Source organism: Lactuca virosa, chromosome 3, assembly GCF_052849685.1.
Source record: "Lactuca virosa cultivar CGN04683 chromosome 3, Lactuca_virosa_CGN04683_v6, whole genome shotgun sequence".
NCBI classification, from domain to species: domain Eukaryota; kingdom Viridiplantae; phylum Streptophyta; class Magnoliopsida; order Asterales; family Asteraceae; genus Lactuca; species Lactuca virosa.
The window spans coordinates 197,502,336-197,519,598 of NC_136428.1; the positions used below are offsets into that span (position 1 = coordinate 197,502,336).

At 36.6% G+C, this 17,263-nt stretch overlaps 1 long non-coding RNA gene and 1 other non-coding gene across 2 annotated transcripts; both read right to left on the reverse strand.

Annotated features, from left to right (window-relative positions):
* Positions 1-10,597: 10,597 nt before the first annotated feature.
* On the reverse strand, positions 10,598-11,170 carry LOC145166897 (uncharacterized). The gene is made up of 2 exons (XR_013740792.1): positions 11,053-11,170; positions 10,598-10,969 (listed from the first exon to the last, which is right to left on the reverse strand). It is a non-coding gene; the product is annotated as an uncharacterized LOC145166897 (long non-coding RNA).
* LOC145168141 (small nucleolar RNA snoR126) lies at positions 10,811-10,945 on the reverse strand. Its single transcript, XR_013741728.1, has one exon. It is a non-coding gene; the product is annotated as a small nucleolar RNA snoR126 (small nucleolar RNA).
* Positions 11,171-17,263: the final 6,093 nt, after the last annotated feature.

Genomic DNA, 17,263 nt, shown 5'->3' on the forward strand with positions numbered 1-17,263 from the left:
CTTCGCCGGAAGCCTCTATCGTCGGCGGTGGTAGCTGGTGGTGAAGGAGATAAGCAGCTTTAAGAGAGAGAGAGAGAGAGAGAGAGAGAGGAAAGAGGGTGGGTATTTTCTATTTATTTTAATTTCTGTAAAAAAGTAAAAAATAAATAAATAAATACAAAGGGCAAAATCGGCATTTTAAAATAATTCAAAGCAAATTGGACCAAACTTGCAACAAAATGAAAACTTTGGACCTCTGGTGCTAGTCCTAACTTTTTTGGACCAAAGTGACAATTTTCAACATACCAAGTGACCATTTGTGCAGTTTTGTCTTTTGCTTTTAAGGAGAAAGAGAATTATCTGTACGTAACAACTAATGTTTTATAAGATTATACAACTTATATATAAACCGTAGATAAATTGTTATGCATCATAAATAACCGTTATTTACAAATCAACTATCAAAGAAAAAAAAATGTGGAATTAGTAGTGGGAGTTTAGGGCCACTACTTCAAAAATGACTATCGAAATTTATTAATGACGACACAAGTATATGGGTAAATGTGATTCAAGTTTTACACATTTTTCATGTGGGTACGGCTTCCACTTTTGACAAAAACCGAGACCATCATTAGGCTAATCGGTATGATCACCACCAACCTACTAGAAAAGTGTTGTCATCTATACGTCACTTCCGCTCCACTACATGTCTACCACCAAACCACTAGTCTGAAACCAATTGGATTTATTTTTTGTCTCGTGTTCCCCCGTTACTACATTTCATAATACGACATAGTTGTATGTTTTTTTTTTTCGATTTAGGTTTTTGTAACCATGTAATAGACTCAGTATCTATATATTCATCTAAGGATATATCTTTCATTACAATAGTTATACGGAATGTAGGTTTTTGTATCGCAAAACTACGTCCTTGAGCGCGAGGTTTTAATCTCTAGTCATTTAAAATGATTACCACTCATTTGTATTATCTTTTTTTTTAGATTTAAATAAATTAAAAAAATAATTATTAAACAAAAATAAAACATAAATATTAATTAAAAGCACACAAATTTAATTCTTAAATCACTTAAAAACATTAAAAAAAATTAAAACCCAAATTACTAAAATACATAGAATATACTACTCGTCGTCGTTGTCGTCCTTATCGTCGCTGACCTCATTTTCAGCATCCGCGTCCTCATTCTCCTCGATTATCGCCATTGTGTTGTTGGGATTGCATTTGCCATTTATGCTCAGTCAAATCGTGACGTAGATTGTGATGTGTTTTACTGTTTTGTATTTCCAACAGTTTTATGAAGTATGTCGGACTGCCGACTTATATTACTGCAGGTGGATTAAGTATGTCGTCCAGACTATACATACAAATTACCCTACCCTCTTTATCTATTATAAAATTATGTAAAATAACACAAGTTGTCAACATCTTCGTCAATTTTGCCTTATCTAATGTTCGTGTCGGATGTTTGATATGTGCCACCTTTGTTTGAGAACCCCAAACGTCCCTTCCACATCCATCATTGCCAATTTTTTTGATAACATTAATCGGAAATGAGTATGACTTGACAAACGTGACGTACTCTAGATATATCCCATAACCGAAGTAATACTCATAATTATAATTATGTCGTTAAATAGCGGAGACGCTCAAAGCACATTCGGGTCATTGTTTGACCCCGCCATATCAAAGAATGCATGTCAAAACCATAGGTCATGTGAAACAACTGCCTCTAGTATAACAGTCTGCATGCCATTACCACCTCGCGTGAATTAACATGACCATGCATTGGGAAAAAATTTCCATTCCTAATGTGTACAATCAAGGCTACCAAACATTCCTAGAAAACCATGTTTAGTTTTAGGGATGAGCAAAGGAACCGATCTGGATGGAACCGACCCGAACCGGACCCGATCCGGGGAACCGAATTCGGCCGAAATTAAGAACCGAACTAGACCGTCAATTTTACCGGTTTCGGTTCCGGTTCCGGTTTTTGCCGGGTCTTTGATGTTGTAACCGGTCCTCGAAAAATAGTAACATATTTTGAGAAATATTTCGGTTACTCTTTCATTTTTTGCCGGTTATTGTCGGGTCTAGGAACCTTGTCAATTGTTGGATGTATTATTATTTTAGGAACATGCACTAATTTATAAATGTAACTGCTATTAGATTCTTAGGAACATGCACTAATTTGTGAATGTAATCTATATAAACAAGCGATTTCCAGACAATATATGAAAAACTACAAGTTTGATATTATCAAAAATAAGTCAGTTTCTTTCTTTCAAACAACCATTGCACCATTTTGTTGATATTAACCAAAGTACCCAAAAACTACTAACTCTTAACCAGAACATAACTGCCATAATTTCCTGATCACTGACTACCCATCATTAACTATCCATCATTCAAAATATACTTTCACATTTCCCAAAAAAAAAGTCTAATATGTAGTTTCCAACATCTATTTGACATTTTGACTAATTTCCCGATCTATTTTCCGTTAGCTTCAAGTTGTGTATAGCATCCACAATGTCTATATATAATACAAAAGAAAAATGTTATTACTTAATAAAATGTAACAATTACTAATAAGACGTTAAAAATAAAATGTAACAAGTTTAGTGTATTACCAATAGCGAGGTCATCGTCAGCTAACACATCATGCACTTCGTCATAGTCGTATATAGGCAAACTACTCTTTCTTAGCCAATTTTGAGTGCATATCAATGCCTGAACAATCACAACGGACAAATTAGTAACGGACAAATTAGTACGGTAGTCGGTATACTCGACGACCGTTACTGAATGTGGATTCGGATGCTATAGTGGAAATTTGCATCCCCAAAATATCTATTAGAAACAAATTAGTGTATAATACACGACATGAATTTATAAAATAAATATGAAAAATTGAAATAAAAGAAGGTCGATACCTCTTGCCATTCGAGCAACGATCGGGAACCGCACCACGTTATTTTTCCACCATGTGAGGATATCATATCCCTTGTCAAATCCGATTGGGTCCTCGTTTAAGTATCGTTGCAATTGACTTTCCGACGAAGTCGAGGGGACACTTCCCGAGGTCATATAGCTTCCAAAGAATTTGTTTTCGTCATCAAAATTAACAACTTCTTCGGGAGTTTCTTGTTGACATAACGAGGTCATGTTTGGTCTTTCCAAGTATGTATTGAAAAACTTGTCCAATTTTGCATTCGATATCAATAACCTCTACACGTGCTTTCGATTCTATCTCATCAACATACATCTTATTATATTTGTTCTTGGATTTAAGCATTTGGGTAAAAACAATTTTCATAAACTTTATCTTGCATTGAGGATCTCACAATGTCACAAAGAAGACATAATCACTTATATTGTCATCGTCACCCCAATATTTGTCATATTTTTCATTCATATCTAGTACCATGAACAAAAAATTCGGGTTGGTTTCATGTTTCCTAAGATGTTGCTCTATGTCTAGGATCTCCCGGGTATACGTATGGAAGATAGGCTTTGATGAACACAAAACTTTTTCAGTTTTCTTCTTAAACTTCTCAAGGAACTCCATCATCTTTTTAACCTTCTCAAAGTCTGAATGCGACAATATCATTTCCACACTTTTCTGAAACATTGGATCTATAAAAAAGAACAAAGAAATACAATCAAAGTTTCATGTATGTTGCTGGAAAAAAAACAGATTTGATATGCTATATTCCAAGACATGTAACTCATTCAATTTTTAACCAAATCAAGCGTTTTTATAGTAAAAAATTATCTACAAAACTTAAACAACATTTAGGAAAAAGAATCATGTCAATACAACTTAAAATGAGTGAGTTATGCACATTTGAACAAAAAAAGTCATATTACGTTTAATTGTTGAAACATAAAAAAATTCTGATTTGATATGCTTCCTTGCGGGGCTTGTAACTCATTCAATTTTTATCCAAATCAAACGTTTTTATAGTCTAAACTTATCTACAAAACCTAAACAACATGTAGGAAAAAGAATCAGTTCAATAACTTAAAATGAGTAAGTTATGCACATTTGAACAAAAAAGTCATATTCCGTTTAATTGCTGAAACATAAAAAAAAATCTGATTTGATATGCTTCCTTGCGGGGCTTGTAACTCATTCAATTTTTAACCAAATCAAGCGTTTTTATAGTCTAAACTTATCTACAAAACCTACACAACATGTAGGAAAATGATTCAGGTCAATACAACTTAAATTGAGTGAGTTATGCAACTTTCAAATTTTGGACAGAATGCTAAATTTGTAAATATTGCTAATTTTTAGTGTTGAAACAGATTTGGTTTTATTTACCTTGATGGCTATATTCGAGAAACGCGTCTTTCACATCGTATGCTGATCTTAGCAATTCAAAGATAGAGTTCCACCGTGTTGGAGTTTCACCACACAAAAACCTTTACAACCGCATCCTTCATGGCTTGTTTAAAGGTATTGATCTGTTGTAGGAAGGCTCTAATGTATTTCACCGCATCCTGTATGCTTTTTACATGGTAAACTTCGTGTTTTAACCCTATTTTCACAACTAGGTTTATTACTTAACGTGAAAATGTTTGCAATTCTTGTAAATACCCAGAAGTTCTTTCACAGTGATGTAGATTGTCGCGTCATTCGTCTTGGCATTATCAATGGTCATCGTCATGACATTGTTCATGCCCCACTCGTTTATGCAAATAAGCAACTCACATGCCATGTCTTCAGCTTTGTGAGTATCAACCTCTCTAAAGTTTACTACCCTTTTGTGCATGACAAAATCTTCGCTAATGAAGTGGGCCGTGACAACCACATAATTTATCTTTTGACATGAGGATGTCCACGTGTCGGTCATCAAATGGATGGCTGTTTTGGGGTTGCTTAAATATTTGTACAACTTCGGCCTCTCCATTAAATAGAAGGACACAACATCACGAGAAATTTTATGCAATGAAGGCAATTTCACCCTACCATTGAGGACATTTACAAATTCTCTGAAGGCCTTGCTTTCAATGAATTTTAAGGATAGTTCCCCAATGGTGAAAAGGCCTAGTAAGGCAAGTTGGATCCTCGTATCATCATGCTTCCATGTGTATACATGGCCCTCACTATTAGGATCTTTCGTAAATGACAACTTTTGTTGTTTTTCATCATCTTCATTCGGTTTGCTGTCCGGATTTAACGTGCAGCCATTAAAATGTGTGTTTATTGAACTTGTCCCATTCCGATTTGCATCCGCGGCTAGTATTTTTAAGCAATAATTACATTCGGCCCACTTTCTTTCAATTCCATCTTCCTCCTTTATTCATTCTATCTCGAAGTAATCCTAAACAGGAGTGGTACAATTATCTCTACCCTCACCTCGTCTGGTTGGGTTAATTCGGTCCTTTAACTCCTTTTGAGTCATTTTTTGTTCTTGGGTTTTGGTTTTGTTGGGTATTTTTGTTGTGTTCGCTTTTTCGATAGTGATGGCTTTTTGTTTGTGTTGGTTTTTTTGGTTGTCTTTGTTTTTGTAGGGTTGCAAATTTTCGTTTTTTTTATGGTTGTTCTTGTGGATCCTCTTCTCGGTCTGATTCGTCACTTGGTATAACATGTCATGCCGCTGTTTCTTCTATATAATCTTCTTCTGAATTTTCTCCATAACCTTATATTTTCAAAATAAAACATATAATTAGTACATTGTTAAATTATTACTGAAACAAGAAAAGTAAGAGTTAATATGCTTTCTTGCGGACTTTGCAAGTCATTCAATTTTTAACAAAATCAAGAGTTTTTATAATCTAAAATTAGCTACAAAGCCTAAACAACATGTAGGAAAAAGAATCAGGTTCATACATGTAACGCCATGTTTCAAATCGTTTCCATTTCAGGGTGGTTATCAAGGATTGGGTATTAGCAGGCTTAGGATCCATGAAGAATTAAGTTTTGGATCCATTTGGAGGTGGATGATGTAAATTGGATGATCCGGGTATTCGATATGTGTTTTGGAGTCAAGGGTATTTCGATAATTTGTCAGCTCGGGCTTCTATGGAAAATGGATATTTGTTCGGGATATGGTAAGGCAAGTATGGGTTGACTAAAGTTTAGAGCTTCTCGTTAACTTTGCATTGATATAAGGATTGTCAGAATCAGGTTTATAATGAAGAAGTTATGGCCTTTGGAGTGATTAAGGATTTAAGAGGAAACCCTAGTACGCGGGGCGTACCTAGGGAGTACGCGCAACGTACTGATGCGAGGAGTGTTACGCTGGGCGTAATGTTTTGTACGCTTAGCGTACTGCGAGGATCAGATCGGGGTTACGGGACCTCGTACGTTGGGTGTACGAGGAGTACGCGGGGCGTACGAGTGTTAAAGGAAAACCCTAATTTTTGGATGTGAAGCCTATATAATCTCATTAAGTCTTTTTGGTTGGACCTTTTACCAGCCTCCAAGTTCCCAAAACCCTAGAAATCGTCTCTAAGCCTCCATGGTTGTGATTTTGAGCTCATAGTGTGCATTTTGGTGTTTTTGGGTCATTTCCAAGAAGATGGAGCTTAGTGCAACGTTGTGGATCAAGGAAGAACTTGTGGATCTAGATTAGGTGCTTCATTTCCAGCTTGTTTAAGATAAAAAGCTTTGACCTTGTTCATGGTAGCTTAGATCTATGTGGTATGAGTTTTTGGTTCATTTTGGTCCCAAGAATGAGATCTAGTGGTTTGGTACCACTCCATGAGCTATGAGTTGCCACTCTTGGTGTTTCTGAGGCTCTTGATGCATAAAGTTGCCTCCTTTAGGGTTTGGAATCCCTCATGTATGAGATGGTGTCCATTTGGTGAAAGTTTAATGCTTTAAGTTGATGTTGGGTTCTTTTGAGGCGTACAAAGTCATCAAGTCAATGACTTTATGGGTCTAGACGTTCTTTAAGAAGTAGATCTGTGGTTTGGACTCCCGATCTTGAGAATTAAGTGCTTAATGGAATTTGTGGCTTAATGGATGAGTACGTTGGGCGTACAAGTCCGTAAGCGCAGCGTACAAGCCAAATTACATGTACGCTTAGCGTACAGCTGAGTACGCCCCACGTACTCAGTCAGGTGGGTTTTGGCCTTTTGGGCTTAATGTTGGGCTTCCTTTTTGGGCTTGGGTGTTTGAGTTCTTAATGGGTCATCCGAGTATGAGTGTCTTGGACTAGGAATTTTGGTTGGACTTTAGGGTAAGGCCCATGTAAGGGGTTTGGGCCCAATATGGAAAATTGGGCCATAATTGGGCCTTGGTTGGTTATTCGGCTTTTGGGCCTTTTAGGTTGTGAGGTTAGGCCTTGGCTTTGGACCAAGCTTGGTTAGGGGTAAAATGGTCTTTTTACCCCGAGTATGGATTTATAGTTATGGTTTGGAACCCAATGGATAATTGGGTGTTGTTTTGATTTTGACAGTTCGGGGAATCTGTCAGCCAGTAGCCAGGGATCGTCTGTGTGTTTCGGCAGTGCGAGGTGAGTCTCCTCACTATGTTTAGTGGGTCGAAGGCACCAATGTCGGCCCGTGACTTGTTATGTATAGTATGCTTGTTGTTTGTGTGATTCTTGCATGTATTATGTGATTTATGTTTACCAAGCAGGGCTCGGTGCCGGGCAGGGCCTGATGCCAGTTGGGGCCTGATGAGTATATTGTATGTTAGTTATCTGTATGTGTTTTATGATTGTCGGGTACGACCCGATGTCGGGCAGGGCCCGAAGGCTAGTCTATATGCTATTTATCTCTGTGATTATGGCATGTGTCTATATGTTTGTATGCTTATATCGGATAGGGCCCGATGCTAGGTGGGGCCTAATGGTTGACAGATCTGTTTACCGAGTAGGGCTCGATGCCGAACGAGGTGCGATGTCAGGCGAAGCCCAATGAAGGGCAGATCCCTTTATGTGTTTTTAAGTATGTATGGTATATAGTATCTTAGGGAACTCACTAGGCTTTGTGGTTACAATTTTCAGTTTATGTTTCAGGTGCTTCGATTTTCAAATGCAAGAGCTTGGGATGATTGCAGAGCACACACCACATGTTCCCGAATTCTGTTAATTACTCTTATTTAATAATGTTTTGCTAAATCTTGATTACCTTGGTTTTATGGAGATGTTATGTATTAATGATTTATTTGTCTAAAAACGAAAAATTTTATGTCATTATTTTTGGGACGTTACAATACAACTTAAAATGAGTGAGTTGTGCGCAAGGAAGCATATCAAATCATAATTTTTTTTTCTGTTTCAGCAATAAATCGCATTCTGACTTTTTTGTTAAAATGCGCATAACTCACTCAATGTAAGTTGTATTTACCTAAATCTTTTTCCTACATGTTGTTTAGGTTTTCTAGATAAGTTTAGACTATAAAAACGTTTGATTTGGTTAAAAAAATCTGATTTGATATGTTTATTTGTGGGGCTTGTAACTCATTCAATTTTTAACCAAATCAAACATTTTTATAGTCTAAAATTATCTACAAAACCTAAACAACATGTAGGAAAAAGATTCAGGTCAATACAAGTTAAATTGAATTAGTTATGCAACTTTCAAAATTTTGACAGAATACTAAAGAAGTAAATATTGTTAATTTTACTTGGTCATCAAAGTCTTTTCCAATCCAATTAGCCGGATTACCATCTTGATTATTGGCATCATGAACATTCGAGTTTCGATATCTTGATGATGGTACATTTGGTAACCCATTCAAATTCTACATTATCAATATCATATATTAATTATATAACTAAACAAATTCTTAGTTTTGACAATCTTACATTCATACTACAAACTAATCTAATAAAAATCTTGCATGCATATCTACACAATCTACAAAGTACATTGTTAAATGGGAACTTAAAACATGAAATACAAATATATAATCTTACTTGATCTTCATGAGCATCCATAATTCGAATTATTAGAGGTGATTGTTGAGAAGTTGATGGTTGTAGACTACTTTTTCCACCTTTTGACATTGCTTATTGATAGTTGAGATTTGAGAAGATGATCAATGGATAATAGATGTTGATTTAAGATGAAGAGCACATGAGGATGGAAGCAAAATATGAAGATGTCGACTTGAGATGATGATGAATTGATGATGATCGATTCGACTTGAGATATGGAGATGTTGAACAATCTAATTGATGATCGAAAAATCAAGGATTCGGTAGGGTTCCATTAACGAGCGAAGTATCGAACACACACATCCACGCTGTTTTTTTTAGGTCCAATTTGGAAGTCCAAAAGACGTGGGGGGGGGGGGGGGGTTTAAGTTGGTCCGGTTCGGTTCCCGGTTTTGGGCCGGCTCCAATGACCGGTTCCCGGTTCAAAAAATCAACAACAATATAGTATCCGTCTCGGCCCGACCGGTTCCAGTTCTAGTTCTGGTACCGGTTCCAGTCAGTTCTTCGGTCCATATGCACATCCCTATTTAGTTTCATGTGCTACATACAACTGTTCGACATAACTTTTAGTTGGATGTCGCAAATATATGTTACCATAAAGTTATGACATCCTTACAAAAAAGATAGGCATATTGTCGATGCGCCCTCTCAGACATTTTCAAATACCCATCCGTTACGTCTACGGCTATGCCATATGTCAATTATCTAAAAGCTACTATGTATTTTTGTATTGTACTAAAACAACTTTTACCTTTAGCATCACATCTCAATTGAAAAACTCATTATTATTTGCCAGATCTCTAGATATACATAAAAATAAATTTATACTGATACAAAAACATTTTTCAAATTTCGATAGGTCGTATAAAGTATCAGATGTAAAGTAATCATGTACTAGCAATTCGTGTAGCAATTCGTGTGCTATGGGGCAAAATAATCACGTACCAATAGTTCGTGTGCCACGATACGATCCTAATTGATCGAAATTCTATGCTACTTCTCAACATTTGAACTTTCGCCTCTTTGATTCACCATGTTACATGCCGCAGACATCAACATGTGTAACACCAACTCATCATCAAAGTTGTCATCATCATCATCATCAGATGAAGAAGAAGAAACTAAACCAAGAAAATTATTCATATTGTTTGAAAGTGTGTTCGTTGTTGAATAAAAATATTTTTTTTATTTGTTCCAAGTTTAACGGCCACAAAAGAAAAAAAAAAGTCAAAAAAAACATCGTCCAATCAAATCCATCGTCTCGCCCTTCTCCGTTAGTACGCCACAAGGCACCCACACACATCAGGGGCGGTGTTCACGCATAAGTTGCCTTGCTACGTCTCCCTCACAGGTGAAAAAACCAACCATACCAGACAAACTTATAACAAAGGATTATGAGATCCACGAATCAAATGCATTATTCATTCGTTGGTTAACAATACATGAGAGTGGAGTTGGAAACCACATATTATTATTAGGTGGTGTAGAAATTCCACATTTAGAGGAATTAATGGGTTTTCCAAGATTCTTGATAAGTAGCAAAATATAATATTTTTCACAAATATTTTTCTCGATATTGAAAATTAAGAAATATTAAATGACATAAACCCAAAAAAACTGATTTAATTCTCCATCGTTCAATCTAATGATCTCTATATTGAAATAATTGAAGTATCAATTTGAATCATTTGCCTTAATATTGGGACAACAACGGTTAATCCGATAATCTTTTTTATGAAATATAGTGAATAAGAAAAACATATTCAAAAGGTAGGTTTTGCTCAAATACCTCTGTATAAAACAATCTATCATTGCCGAAATTCGGTAATCAGAACGAGGAATTTAATTTTCATCATCACAAAACCCTACCACATATCAATCAAGGATAAATGAAAGCAAAAATAGAATTCGTGAGGCTCAGACACGCACAAATTCGGTCATCAAATGATGCTGCGTAAAGAGAAAAATGGATGATTTCAATCATCCCTCATCAAATCACAAGCACCTAATAATCAGAATCGAGAAATGTTTTCTTTCTTCATCGCCTCTTTGGAAATCAATCTTTGAAAAGCTGAAGGAAGATTTGAAGTTTGATAAAAACAGAGATCCAAATTCAAGAATCGAGTATATAGAAAAAAGATCGATTGAAGTTACCTTTAATCACACCATAGATACTACTCATGTAACAGTGTTGAGAGCCCTAATTTTTAATATCGTGAAGTTTAAATACGCGAAATTGAGAACCCTAATTTTAGAAGAACTGAAGCGCAAGAACACTGCAAGTCAACGACGAATATAGAAGCCCAATAACAAGCCCATGTTTGGTTTAATGTACACTTTGATTTAAATAATTTTGGTAACTTAAATGAATGAAATGTTTATGGAGAAAATTTGCTTAATTTTTAACTTTTTTTTGCTAAGAATTAGACAATAAATAAATAAATAAATGGGCCAATTTCGCAAATACCACGTGCAAGATTGCTGAATGGGTTGCAAAATCGTACGATGCGACGAAGAATCGTCCATTGGGCTACAAAAATAGCTAAATGGGCTGGAGTGGTAGTCCATTACAAAATTTGTTTTTTCTCATTTTTCATCTCACATTTTCGCACAATCACAGAAAACGCACCGGATGATATATATTTTTAATTCTTTAGTGATTCTCTTTTTTTTCTTTGGTGTTATGGGGTTCCTCCTTAAAGTTGTTATTATTATTATTATTATTATTATTATTATTATTATTATTATTATTAGGTTATAACCCGTAGAAACCACGGTAATTATGTTCAAAGTTTTTATTATATAGACAAAAATAAGATTAAATGTCAACATAATAAAAAGCAATGTATTTTAGATTGTAAGTAAAGCCGGATAAATTTGATAAGTAAAAAAAGAAAATCTTTTAAATTACATTTTGAAACACTTCTTTGTATATATCATTTGATGTTTTGTTATTTGACGTTTTATTGGTTAAATTATAATTTTTTTTATCTAAAATCAATAATTTCAGTCATTATATGCTCATTTTTTCTGGATAAAGCAACATATAGCTGACCGTGTGAGAAAATTGGTTCTTGTAAAAAAAATCAACCTTCGACATCGATTGACATTGACTTTTATTTATGGTCATAGCAAAACAAACAGCGAACGAAAATTGTCTCATTTTCAATTTGAATGTAATTTTGATGTAAAAGTGTATAGATAAATATATGATAAAGTGATTATTATTGTATATTATTACTAAGCACTTTGTATGTATAAATTTTTTCAAAAAGTTACGTTAGTAATGAAACATTAATTTTGTAAAGACAAAACTACACAAATGGTCCCTGTGGTTTACACAAAATTGCCACTTTGGTCCAAAAAAGTTTGGGCTAGCACCACAAGTCCAAACTTGTAACACCCAAATTTTCAAAACAATTTTTCACTTTTTAAAACCATATAAATTCATCCACAATTGCTTTCAAAAACAATGTATCAATTTTATCTCACTACAAATCCCAAGATCAAATCATAATAAACTCTGCGGGTGTGTGTACAGATCATGCCGGCGCCTTCCCGCGATCACCACTGGTACCTGAAACACATAACACATAACACCGTAAGCATAAAGCTTAGTGAGTTCCCCAAAATACCACTCTAACATATATTAGCCACTCGAGGCTATAACTCTGCTGACCCTCTGGTCAGTGTGTCTCAGTGGGACCCTCCAGTCCCAACTCTCTGTGGGCTCTCTAGCCCTAACTCTATGGACCCAAAGGTCCTAACTCTGATAACTCTGGATCATGCATATCACATATCACAATAAATCTCAAAACATAAATAGCATACAAATACACTGGCACATAACTATAGAACATAACACACATTAGCCACTCGAGGCTATAACTCTGTGGGCCCTTGGGCCCTAACTCTGTGGACCCTCTGGTCCTAGCTCTTTGGACCTTCCGGTCCTAACTCTGGTATACACACAGCATAAATCACATAGAAATAATGCTGTGCCACAAATCACATAGATAGCATACAATAACTCTGTCACATAACTCTGTTACCACTCTAGGTAAAGTATAGTGAGAATACTCACCTCGGATGTCTCGGATAATATCCCGCTCGCGTATACACTGATCTAGCCTCTGCCTAAACACATAACATAATCACCTCAATCAATAACGACCCTCTAGGCTAGACTAGACTCTCACATGTTCTCTAAGAAGGCTAAAAGGCTATTTTACCCTTCAAACAGTCCACAAGTCCCATTGTTGACCAAACCCTAAAAGTCAACAAAAGTCAACGGTCAACCCTTGACCAGACTCGCCGAGTGCACAAATGTGACTCGGCGAGTTCAGTCGTGAACCCGAGTCCTCTATCCCCCCTCTGACTCACTGAGTCATTCCCCTAACTCGGCAAGTTACTCACTGAGTGAATTACGGGAAACCCTAACCCTACTCGCCGAGTCTGCTCTTGGTACTCGGCGAGTTCACGCCATGCTCGAGCTCAAATGAGCTCCTGAGGTCAGATCTGCTCCTCTAACTCATAGATCTGGCCTCCTTAAGCAATATAAACACGTAAAGTTTGGATCTTGATGTCCATGCAAGAACCCAATGGCTTTATTTGAAGAAATGGCCTCAATATGCCACCTTAAGCTCATAACTCTCCATGACACCCATAAAGATCAAGAAGTTAAGGTCTCTGGACCTCTTTGGATCTAGATTCGAAGCCCCAACACAAGAAGGGACCAATTGCTTCACAAATCATACTCAAAAAGGGGCTAGAAACCCCAACTCTCAAAGCTTACACCAAAACTGAAAAGGGGATCGAATGTTTACCTCAAGATGAAGTCCCTAAGCTCTGAAATCCACAGATTAGCACCCTCTTCAGTTTCCTCTTGCCTTGGTCACCTTCTTCTTGCAAAATCACCCACTCAAGGATAAAAAATGGCTCCCTTTCTCTCTCAAAATGTTCACACACTCTGGGGTTTCTCTCTATCAACTGGTAGCCGCCATTGAAGGCCATAAGGGCCTTTAAATAGGTCCCAAACCCAAGAAATTAGGGTTTCATTAAACAGCGTGGACTCGCCGAGTCCACGTATGGACTCGCCGAGTCCCTCCTTAGTCAGGGCACTCGTATCGCGATCCAACTCGGCGAGTCGGGGTTACTACTCGCCGAGTCCCTCTCTAAAATTCAATATAATGAATAATATCATATACCTGGGAATCCGGATGTTACAAAACTTTTAATTTTCTTGCATATTTGGTCCAATGGTTTAACTTCCGTCTATTTCCCTCTGTTAAGTTATGTTTGACTAGTCAAATTAGGGGTATTTTGGTCATTCCCTATTTATGCCCCTTATTTTATATTAATAAAGGAGTCCTATAAGAACGAATCCCAATCCCTCTTTGTCGTCGTTCTCACCTTGGTCTTCTTCAACTCTGCGATCGTCTTCGATTTCTTCAAGAAATCAAAATAAAAAAGGGTGCTTTGTTTTTGTGGTAAAATGGCGATAGTTCACACAGCATGGACCGACAAAAATCCAGGTAGACGCTTATGGGGATGCCCTACTGAGGTACGCAAATGTTTATTTTTTTGGATTTCAGCTTAAATCTCCCATTACATGTTACGATCTTCTTTTGTTTCTTAAAATTTGAAGGGATCCAAATGTCGATTTATTGGGTGGTTTGATGGTCAAATTTGTGAACGTTCAAAAACCATTATACCTGGGCTGCTGAGGTCAATCAACAAATTGAAGTCACAAAACACAAGACTCAAGTGTTACCTGTTATGCAGTTGGGTGTTGTTCGTGTTTGTTCTGTTTTATAAGAAGTAGATTGAAGTGTAATGGTTTGGGTTGTTTCTAAGCAGTAATTGAAGTGTAATGGTTTGGGTAGTGTTTTAATGTTTTTGGTAGTATCTTGTTTAAGCAATGTAAACTTTTGGGCAATACTTTGTGGTAGTCTTTTGTGGTTAAAATGTAAGAAATGTAAGACATGCTTTGCAAGAAATTGTCAATGGTGATTATATTTGGTATGTACATTTTGACCAATTTATTTTGTTTGTGGTTTTGTTTAAAAGGGCATATTGGTCAATTTATTTAGTTTGTGGTTTACACATTGTGAATGACCATTGTATGTTTTGTTTAAAAGGGCATATTGGTCAAGTTCTACAACAAAAAATTATACATGAGAATAACATCAAGATATTAAACATAACATAAGCCATTACATCAAATCCAGTGTAAATTGTTCCCATACATCACAGGGGTACACTATCAAGTACCAAAAATAACATCCAAATTGCTTAAACCCCAAAACACATAAATTACTAAGCATACAATACATCAAAACATAACATTATCCCAAAAAGACACTTATACCCCTACATACATCAAAATAACTTGAAATCCCATCACTTACCCCCTTGGCCTTTGCAAGTTCTAGCATTGTGCCCTTTAATTTTACACTTGCTGCAAATTACTTGGACAAACTTTCTTGTAAGCTTCCCACTCCCACTAGCAATATGGCTTTGACTCCCACTACCACTAGCAACATTGTCTCCCTTCTTCTAGCTTTTCTCCTCAACAGATTGCCTCCTTTTTTTCTTGGGCCTTCCAGGCTGATTATGGTGTAGAGGAGGGGTGATTTTAATTGGGCATTCACTTATAGGCCACATTGCTCGACCTTTAATAGGCTCTACCTTGTACACATAAGCTGCTTTCCATGTTTCTAGCCAGTGTACCCTGTGGGCATAAGTGTGCAGCTCTCCAACTTCCTCACCATTATCTGCTTTGTCATTTAGGACTGCAATGACATGCTTACAAGGGAGTCCTGTTAATTCCCACTTCCTACAACTGCATACTCTTTCAACCATGTCAACAACATGTTGATCCTGCCATGGCCCTTGCACTTGGTATTTATCTGACCCATTCCACCTAGCTGTGTACTGAGATGCCCAATTCACATTCTTCTCCATGATCTTTGTTGCAGATGGGGTTAGTGGACCAACACACTTCTTTTGCACCTTTATTACATTGCATATTCTTTTCATCATATACTCCCTAATGTACTCCAAGCAGGTTATCAGTGACTTGTCCCTTCCCTCAATCAATTTGCTATTAAAAACTTCACAAAGATTATTCAGAAGCATATCTGAAACTGCTCTGCCTGAAAACACCACAATAATGTCAGGATCGAACATATACTAACACAAAAGGGTAAATTTGGAAGCTGAAGTATATACCTGTGAAGTGGCTTCTTGCCCAGTGTTGTGGGGGAATCTGCTTCAACCAATTATAAGCTTCTATATCATATGAGCTGAATTCTTGCATCCTATGATTAAACTCTGGTACTGTGGTAGCTGTAGCACAATTCCACAAGTGTTCTTTGTACTCATTAGTTCTCCATGTTTTTCTCATATTGTCATGTATATGCCTGAGACAAAACCTGTGCTCAGCACATGGGAACAACTGAGAAATGGCAGCCCGCAATCCCTATAAAGGAATTAAAACATAGTTAATATAGTACATCCAAATATGTCAAATATAAACAACAAATTACAAACCTTTTGTCTGTCACTTATAAATGTGAAGTTTGAGTTTGCATATAGGTTCAGATCATCTGCAATACACTCTAGGAACCACTTCCAACTGTCAGTGTTCTTTGTCTCAACAATGGCATAAGCTAGGGGTATATTCCATTGTTGGAGTCTACCCCAACTGCAGTTAAAATTTGTCCTGGGAAAGGGCCCTTCATAAATGCCCCATCAAAACCTAGAAAATCCCTCAGGCAAGCTCTAAACCCCTTCTTCATTCCACCCAAACACACATACATCCTTTTAAACCTTCTTGAGGTAGCACTTAGGTTGGGTTCTGAATCAAACTCTAACTTCACAGTGGTTTCTGGATTAGTAGATTGCAACTCCAGGATGTAATCTCTAAGAACATCATATTGCTTTTTATAATCACCCTGGACAAGTTTTTTTGCAGTAGATTTGGCCCTTAATACCTTGTGAATAGAGAATCCAACTTGATAATCCTTTTGAAGTTGTTCTTGAAGAGCTCTGACTGGGATTGTTGGGTTGGATTCATTCTGGTCCATGATCTGTTTAGAGATAAACTTTGCTGTTGCAGATCTAACTTTTCTTGTCTGGAGGCATCTATGTTCGTGGTTGTAAGTTTTTATGAACCAATTACTATTTACATCTGACCTAGAACCTTGTATCACCCAAGGACAAGGGGTAGGTTCACCCACATGACCATCATTTAAGGCAACAGTTCCTTTACAGATTGCCCTTAACCTCATTTTGTCGTTTTTCACAAAGAATATATTCCTTCTTGTTTCCAGTGCATGCAATTGTATCTTTTCCTTTAACT